Source organism: Pyrus communis, chromosome 13 (genome assembly GCF_963583255.1).
Source record: "Pyrus communis chromosome 13, drPyrComm1.1, whole genome shotgun sequence".
NCBI classification, from domain to species: Eukaryota; Viridiplantae; Streptophyta; class Magnoliopsida; order Rosales; family Rosaceae; genus Pyrus; species Pyrus communis.
In genome coordinates, this window is record NC_084815.1 from 6,305,901 (window position 1) to 6,315,110 (window position 9,210).

Genomic DNA, 9,210 nt, shown 5'->3' on the forward strand with positions numbered 1-9,210 from the left:
ATGTAGGCAGATTTGTTGTTGTACCTTGAAAGCATAAAGAAATGAAGTAAACACAAAATGAATGAATCAACAGCTAATAAAATGAGATAGTACCAATGGAGATGAAGCTAGGGATTCGATTTTACCATTGCTAACCCAAGGCCATGCTTGTTGAATCAGATTATACTCATCCATCTACCTATTTCTTGAGTTTGTTTCACATAGATATGATCAACCATATGATGTGTGGATTTGATCAAATGTCTCTAATCATGAGCCTAATTGTGATGTGCAACTTTGGTTCCTAATCAAGAATATGTAGTGCACAAGAAACTTTCACAAAACCAAAGGGAACACTCGGCAGGATGTTTGCAAAACATTCCCTTCATTCATTCACATATCCACCAAGATTATGCATGATGTGTGCTTTAATCTTGGCTAAACAACCTGTGGTTAATTCAAATGATGATCAAGCATTAAAATCAACACACTAAGTCACAATTAAATCGGAGAATGAAACAAGAAATAGATAGATTAAATGAGAATTCTGAATTAACTACATGGCAATCTTGCAAGGCTACATCGAATCCCTAGAGAGAGATTAGTTACACTTCATGTTTACAAAAGGTTTGACATAAAAATATATAACATGAGTGAACATAGGATTAAGAAGAAAGAACCCTTGAAGCAAAACTGATGTCGAAATCCCTTAAGAGTTGCCTTCGGTGTTGGTGCTCCAAGTGTGTTGTAAATGAAGGTGGAACGGCTAAGGTTGAATGGTTTCTGCGAATGGGAGAGTGTATGGAATGGAATGAAGCCGAGAAGAGATTGTGTAGAAATGGAAGGGGATTTGCGGCAAAAGGGAAAGATTGGATGTGTTTGTGGTGTCTTGTGTATGAAAATGAGATGTGTTTTTTGTGTATGAATGCATGGGTTTTTATAGGGGGAATGGGAGAATAAGTGGGTGATTGTTTAAGAGTGAATGTGGTTGTTATGATTGAGAGTGCATGTGGATGAAATAATGATGGAAAAAGAGCTAGGTTGTTGGTGTGTGAATGCATGTGTTGAATGATTAGAGTGCATGTGGGTGAATATGTGGTTGAAATGATGAAGTAGGAAGGTGGAAATGCATGTGTTGAATTGGTGGTGCAATGATGAAAGAGTAAGTGCATGTGTGTGTGAATGGTGGTGCAATGATGAAAGAGTAAGTGCATGTGTGATGAAAGAGTAAGTGCATGTGTGTGTGAATGCATGTGGCTAAGGGTTGTTGATTGGGCTAGAAGTTTTGCATGGCTCAAATGATTGTTTGATTGGGCTAGGCCCTTTGTTTTATGTCCAAAGTGCATACAAGGCTTTCAAATTCGTCCAACACTTTGGCTCCAAGCATATGCTATCCATTCCAAGCCCAATTTTGCTCCAAAATGCTCCAAAATGCATCTTTTTGCTTCCTTAGCCATATGAACCTAAAAACACACGACAATGGCTTAAACTACTAAAACAACTATGAATTAACAACATAGATGCATGAAAACAAGCTAAGTAAGTCGCCTAAATATGCTCCTATTAGTGCTTCCACAGTGCTGTTTATCCAAACTGAAGGTGTGTCGGCAGGAAAAGAAAAGGAAAAATCTCAAGGTGTTTGAGAGGTTTTGCGCAGGGCAATTGTATGCTGATTTGAAGGGGCTTTTCTGTTGCATGATTTCTTGTATTTATAGCGCCCCATTCCTTGAAACCAATTCTGATTTGGATTGGGAGTCCTTGTCCCATTTCGACTCTAACTCGAACAAACCTATTCCCACTGGGATTCTGAATTTTCCTTCTTTTCGAGACTCCATTCCTTGCCGATCAAGAATCCTGGTCGCACCAGGACTTCCTCGACCTTCTCTATTCATCCGGACTACTTAGGATAGGATTTGGCCGACCCTGCCAGCTGGCCTGGGATTTATTATTCGGCCCATAGTATTTGTCATCACCTTGGGCCGAGCACATCCTGCTGCTCGGCCCAACAATAATATTTTGGGCCCAAACAGTTATGTCATACTTCTTAAAAGAGTACCAACTACCAAGCCAATGCAAAGTCAATCTATAATATGTAATGTCGTCTAGTTTCAAGGACACAGCTACGGAATCCTTATTTGTCTCTCGACATTGGTTCACGCAGCCACTATACTTTATATTCAACTTGATTCTCAACTTTTTTTCAGTTATCTAGACAGGATGCCTAATCCAACAATATTAAGGTTTCACTAAAATAAAATAAAAACGACTGCAAATAATTGACTACATTCATATATAACATGTTGCATTATTCTACGTATTTATTATTAATTAATTATTCCATGGGCGCGACCGCAAATAGAAAGCACCACCTCTAAATCAGCAGAAGATCATATATGGAACACTATTGTCAATGAAATAAAAATATATGTACATTTTTATTTATGTATCCTTATTTTATTGTGACAATATATCATATGACAGTGTACTGGTACTATGTAAGTTGTTCTCATGAATTAGCCTTCATTTGTTGACAGCACGTACCCTTTTTTTTCTTATTCCCCTCTCTCTCTCAATCTTTCTCTCTCTTGTAGTTGAAGCTATATATATATGAAGAAACATCTTCTCAATCAACAGACACCAAGTTCATCTCTCTCTCTCTCTCTCTCTCTCTCTCTCTCTCTCTCTAAGCTGTTATTTGCATAAGGAACAATATGGTATACTATAAGAGATACCAGCAAAGGAAAAAAGGGGAAGAGGATGAAGAGTGTCAGAGCATTCTAATGGAATTTTCAAACTCTGGTTTCTACAAAAGAACAAGGCCCAAGCTCCTCACTTTCGTCTTCCTCTCTCTTCTTTCTTGCAGCTTCATATTAGCCCCTCATCTTTTCTACCCTAACACCACCTTCTCTCTATTACGTAAGTTTTTCTCTTTTCTCTCCCATTCTGATGTTTTCTTTTTGCATCTTTAAGTTTTTCTCGTATGCTGAGATTATTAGTACCCCATATGTAAACCCTAGCTTATATAGTACCCCCCATTTATATGCAATTGATTTTGAGTTGGGTGTTCTGACTCTTTTATGGTATCAGAACCAAGCTATTCACGTGTCAAGCCCAATAATTTATTACAAGAGCGCTTTTACATGGCCTAATCCCCCCTCTTTCCGTCTTCAAGTACCCTTTTGAGATATAGCCATAGAAAAAGATTTGATTTCCAGGTTGCCTTTGAAAACTTCTGCAGTTTTTCTGAGAGTTATCTCACATAGGGAAAGTAATAGATAGACTCTATATCTATTGCTACTTGATTTTAAGTTGAATCCTCTAGTTTTTATTTTCCACTATATTCACGAATAAATATGCACCCTTTGGTTTTGTAGGCCTTGGTGCTCATGATATGGTTGTATACACTCCCTTGGGTTCTTCAATCGCCAACGGTACGTAGAGCTCTCTGCTTCTCAATGGCTTCTATTAGGATCGATTGTTTGTGTTTTTAATTTGTTAACAAATACCTTGCAGAGTTTCATTAATTAAACAGTATTACTATCTGTACTATGTAGTGTACTGCTGAAGGGTTGATTTGTTATTGCTAAGTAACAATAATACTCGAGTTGATATGAAAAAGAGATAAAATAACGAATGTTATAGCTAATTCCTAATAGCAACTCCTAATAAAATAACGTAAAAATATAATATGAAACAATATTGATAATATTGATAAAATTTAAATTCTCTGCTTTTTAATCTGCTATCTCTCTTTCCTTGTAATTTTTATTGTAAGGGTGGAACTCATACAGGGTGAATGGTCAATTCGATCCCAAACCCTACATTCTAATTATTATAATTAGTTTAATGAATTTATAGTTAATTCAGCTCCAGTTGAACCGCCACAAGTTTATATTATCCAGTTGCTCCATTGATCATCAGGTTGAAGTCAAATGAATGGAGCCTGCAAGTTCAGCATGCCAGCTGAACCCGCAGCCAGTTAAAAAACGGTGTTCACCTCATAAAATATGTAATCTCTACTAATTAATAAAATACTTATTGTCAACCAAAACTCTATGAAATTACCAGTTTAACCCTCTAATTAAAACATAATATATTTAAGAAATATGGGGCAAAAATGTAATTTCAGACAATCAAATTTTGCTTTTTTTTTTTTTTTCAAAGTCTCACCTATATGTAATCCTAACATATCTCTAATTATAAAAAAAAATAAAAAATAAAAATTTCCCACTCCCACATTCTCTATCACTCCCTTTCTCTATCTCCTTCTATTTCAAAAACAAAAATAAAAAATTTTCTCACACATTTTGTGCGTGCCCATATGCTAGTATTAAGTAAAGTAAATAAAAAAAAAAAAGGAGAAGGATTCTTTACCCTTCTAATCTCTCTGCCCTTCCATGCCCTCTTATTTGAACGGTCACGGTTAAGCCACGTCAACATCTTATATTGATTTTTTTTATAGAGATAATAAGACAAAAAACAATGTGTGAGAGGAGAGGATGGAGGGGAATGAGAATAGGAGGGTAGAGAATCCTCCTCAAAAAAAAAAAAAAATAAATAAATAATGACATTGGATTTATAAAAAAAAAAAGATATCCAGCCATCAATATTCCGTATGCATAGAATCACTCTTAAAATTTAATTCATGCATTTCTATGGATTCAAACTCTAAATTAGATTTTAGCATCATGATTTATAATATTAGTTTTGTAAATAAATTGACTTGAAATTAGGTGTGCTTTTAGTTTTTGGGGTTGATTATTTCAGGTTTTAACAAAGTTAGTTTGTGCATGGTTGATTATTTTAGAATGAGTGGTTTCATGGTGGTTTGGTTTTAGGGTTTACGAATGTGTTTTTTTTTTTTTTTTTGAGTTGTGGTAGAGCTTCTAACTTAGGATTTGCTTGGGTCTCGAGTTTGGGCGGAGCACAAAATTCGGGGCTAAATCCTAAGGACTCGTTTGGTAGGTTGATTAGGATAGGTTGTGACCAATTAAAATGGACTTAAGTCCAGTTTCTTGTTTGTTGTGTCAAAATGTGAGATTAACATGACTGTACATAATTGATTATGAATCCACAATATAAATTTTGTCTTACAAGTCCTTGCTATTCCAATTTTATTCCTATGCCCAATCTCATCTAGTCCACTAAACAAGTCCTAAGTCATAAGCAATTATCTTGATACAAAATATTTTCAAGTTGAAAATGATAGTAAAAAATAATTTAAAAATGAGTAAAACTAATAATCATACTAAAGGTCAATAATTTTTTTAATTATGATAAAATAAAGACTACAACAAAAAGAGTTTTAGTTTACAGAATTACTGAACAGAAACTACAATGAATTGTTTAATCCAGACTGACCTATCCCAAAATATCAAAAATATGAGAAAGTAATTGCCATTTGTAATGACATTAATTAGTATGTAAAACTTGCTTGACTTGGGTGTATTAGCGTACTTGCTTATTTTCTCACGTGACTCTTCTACCTTTTCCTGTATCTGCAATTACTTTAACTAACTATATATGTTGCGGGTGCAGGAACTATACTTTGTGATAGGAGCAATTTTCGATCAGATGTTTGAATCCTGAAAGGAAATGTAAGAACACACTCCGGATCCTCTTCCATCTTTGTCTACAGGCCCAGAGATAAAAGTAATTTCACATTCTATCTTTCGAGCATCGTCGAGGAAAATGAAGAGGAAAACGGGGAATGGCTTCAACACGAAAAGATCAAACCGTATACTCGGAAATGGGAACCAAGTACCATGGCCACCGTCACTGAATTAGACCTCATTGCAAAGAAAGACGATACTCTAGGGATGCAACATCAGTGTGACGTCCAACATGATGTTCCGGCAGTGTTTTTCTCAACGGCTGGCTATACTGGCAATGCTTATCATGAGTTCAACGACGGGATTATACCACTGTACATTACTTCTCAAGAACTGAGAAAGAAGGTTGTGTTTGTCGTTCTTGATTTTCATGACTGGTGGCTTATGAAGTACGGAGACATTCTTTCACAACTCTCGGACTATCCAGTAATAGATTTCAGTGCAGATACGAGAACTCATTGCTTTCCAGAAGCCATTGTCGGTTTGAGAATTCACGACGAGCTCACTGTGGATCCTTCGCTGATGGAGGGACATAGGAGCATTTTCGACTTTCAATATCTTCTAGACAGGGCGTACAGGCCTCGAATTACAGGTCTAATTAACGAACAAGAAGCAGAAGAGAAACTTTCTGTTTCTGTGTCTCCTGCATCGGAAGGATCCTTAAAAATCAAGAAAAAACTCCATGAAGCACATCAATTAGAGAGGCCTAAACTGGTGATCGTGTCTAGAAACGGATCAAGAGCAATAACCAATGAGGACTTGTTGGTGGAAATGGCTGAGAAAATTGGGTTTGAAGTTGAAGTTCTGAGACCTGATTCGAGGACCGAGTTGGCAAAGATTTATTGGGTTCTTAATTCGAGTGATATCGTGATAGGGGTTCACGGTGCCGCCATGACACATTTTCTGTTCATGAGACCTGGCTCTGTGTTGATCCAAGTGATTCCTCTTGGAACTAGTTGGGCAGCAGAGGCATACTTTGGGGAACCTGCAAGAAAGCTTGATTTAAATTACATCGGCTACAAAATTCTTCCCACAGAGAGCTCGTTGTACGACAAGTATGGTAAAGATGATCCTGTTCTTAAAAATCCAGCTAGTGTAACCAAAAAAGGTTGGCAACACACAAAGGAGATTTACCTTGAAGGTCAAACTGTGAGACTACACCTCACAAGATTTAAGAAGCAGTTGCTTGGTGCTTATGACTATACCACTGAAAGAATGACTAAGCATTTCGAACAACAATAAACTAGCGTCAATCATTTTGTAAGTTGTAGATTCATACATATGTGGTAAAAATTGGTGAACATGTATAACGTCGAGACATTAAGGATTGAAGAAGGTACCTTTTAAAAATTTGTATATACCATGAAGTTTGAGGCAACTCTTTATTCGTGTGAATAAATATTTCTTCTGACTTTGTTATTTATTTATACTGTATTTAAGAGAACCCCCAGCTCTTCAAGGGCTGCAAGGCAATTTCCTCTCCACTGCTCACTGGTGTAAGGCCCTCACTATATGATCGATAAATACCATGTTTCCTCCATATCCCCCGAACGTCCCTCCCTCCATCAGATGATGACCTCTTAGGGAATAATATTTGGCTATTCACTCATGAGTAGGAACTCTTACTCAAAATTCTTCGTGTTCAAATTACAAAGCATTGTGCTTATGATTAGGACCGTTCGTATTATGAATCACTTTGTAAAGATTATCTCTGCAAAAAATGAATTAAAACTTAGGTCGATTAGTCAGTCTATTGTAAAAAATATATAGATGGTCTGTAATAGTAGCGGAGCCAGAAATCTAGACAAGGAGGCGCTTTTAAGCCATACAAAAGAAATTAGACAAAATAATTGCCGCAAATGAAGCAGCCCAACACTTGTAGGCCCAAAACCAGCGCGAGCCTAACGCACTCTAAGCCCAGCGTGAGCCCAATGCACCCTCGACCCAAGGCCAAGCAAGCCAGACTGCATCGCGCCCACGTGCCTTGCACGTGGCTTGGCCCATTTCCACAGCCCAACCCACTCTCGCTGTCCACCTAGCGATCACGACTGGTCCAAGACCAGCTCAATCGTCTCGGCTTCAGATTTCTAGATTGACAATTGAACCGGGGGTATTTTCACCCTGATTTTCTGCAGATTTGACATACCTCGGCTCAACTTTTACACCTAAAGTCTATTGCACTTCTACCACCCATAGAGAAACTTACCATCCAAGCTCTTCCATCCCGCATGGCGAACAACACATGTCTCAACAAGTCATATATCTGATGAGCGCTCTCGCGCAGCAGACGACCTTGGTGATTAAGCTTTTGCAGCGTACAGAGATGCCGCATGCCTTAGACAAGGTGTCTCAAAGCAAGACAAGGGCAGACAATGACCCTCTCCAACAGCGTCCCAAAAGTAGTTTCTCGACCAGCCACGAACCGAGCATTCTGGCAATGTACACTTTTGCTTAGGCCCCTGGGATATCGTATGCTCTAGTTTTAGTACACGGAGGAGCGTGCACTCCTAGTTAGGCCCACGAACGGGCATACATTCACGATTGGGGCCACATTCCGATAATCAACATGGACAACTTTCCATGCGAAGTGTTCATTTGCGGCTAGGTCTGCAAGGAGCATCATCCACCTTATATCGGAGTAGGCAGCACAACGGACAGTGAAAAACAATCACTCAATCCGGCTCTAGTTCAAACGGCAGTCTACGAGTAACCTGTTCGCTTGCTAAGAATGTACCACATGCACCGTAGTCGCAACATAGATGAGCCAAGCATAGGGAATAACAGCCTAGACCAAGAGGTGGCAACCAAAAGGTCTGTTGCCCCAATAAAGGTAAATTTAAGATGAAGTTGAGAGGTTCTTGACTAAATGATTGCACGATTTCTAGCGCGACAAAGTTACTGACGATGCGCTTTAATTAACAAGTTCGAGCAAACGGAACCATCCCATATACACCCACGGATACAAAGATTACTTTTGTTCCAAAAAACGTAACAACTCAGCTTAATGGCACACCGGGGACAGGTTTCGTTCTCATCACTCTAGAATATTCAATGCTGAAGCAGCACATCGCCAGTAGCCAAGCACCATAGACCTAGTGATCCAATTTCTTATGATGCACATAACCTGGTCCAAGCCAGCCCTAGCTCTGGGCTCACAATCATGCTTACCTGCTATGCGACTCATAACCGTGCCTATTATGTACCACGGTTCCTAGCTGTGCCGAAACCTACTCCGAGACTCCCGACCACCCTTGATCTGTCACCACGGCTCTCAGCCGTGCCGATCTTACCTTGTTGTTCCTCACTAAGCTAACTTTTGCTCAACAGCTCCCAACTAAGCCTCAGAAGAGCACATGAGGAAACATCTAAGGATAAAGCAATACTAAAAGAACGTCTGGGAGTAGCTCACTGCGTTCCTCACTTACACCCCTATACGGGTTCCACAAGCAGTTTAAAGTCTCAAGCAGATTTTCAACAAGACGTCACAGGCTGAAGATTATTTCAATTGTTCAGCAGTCCATCTTTCCTCAACTGCACTCACAACAACGACTTTCATGCTCTCCAGTGCGAGAAGGTAAACTAATTTCTTTACACCCATTTAAGTAAGCTTTCTAGTGCA

At 38.6% G+C, this 9,210-nt stretch overlaps 1 pseudogene; it reads left to right on the forward strand.

Annotated features, from left to right (window-relative positions):
- The first annotated feature begins 2,690 nt into the window (after positions 1-2,690).
- Positions 2,691-6,833, forward strand: LOC137712002 (xylan glycosyltransferase MUCI21-like; annotated as a pseudogene).
- Positions 6,834-9,210: the final 2,377 nt, after the last annotated feature.